The sequence below is a fragment of the Lolium rigidum genome, chromosome 2 (assembly GCF_022539505.1).
Source record: "Lolium rigidum isolate FL_2022 chromosome 2, APGP_CSIRO_Lrig_0.1, whole genome shotgun sequence".
In the NCBI taxonomy this organism is placed as follows: Eukaryota; Viridiplantae; Streptophyta; class Magnoliopsida; order Poales; family Poaceae; genus Lolium; species Lolium rigidum.
The window spans coordinates 240,422,060-240,422,484 of NC_061509.1; positions in this window are offsets into that span (position 1 = coordinate 240,422,060).

A 425-nucleotide genomic window follows, 5' to 3' on the forward strand; every position below is an offset into this window, starting at 1 on the left:
TGCTGTGAGGTTTTCCGACCGAGAACAATCAACGCATCATCAATCATCCAGTGCCGCCGCCGCTCCTCTCCATCACGTCGCCACCGCCGCCCGCCCTCATCTTCGTCATCCACCACCAGCTGCTCCTGCTCCGCTATTCCCGTACTCGTGCCCGACTCGACGCTCCTTCGCGCAGGTGGTAGCGGGAGACCGCGTCGCTGCTGTGATGTCCGGGCCATCGCGACCGACGGTGCCGCCTGGGGCGATGGCGGCTGCTCCGGGGACTGTGGTGCCCGCGCCAGGGACGGTGCGGCCAGGAGCGCCTCCTGCCGCTGATGTCTACGCACGCTTCTATTCCTGTAGACAGTGTTGGGCCTCCAAGAGCAGAGGTTTGTAGAACAGCAGCAAGTTTCCCTTAAGTGAATCACCCAAGGTTTATCGAACTC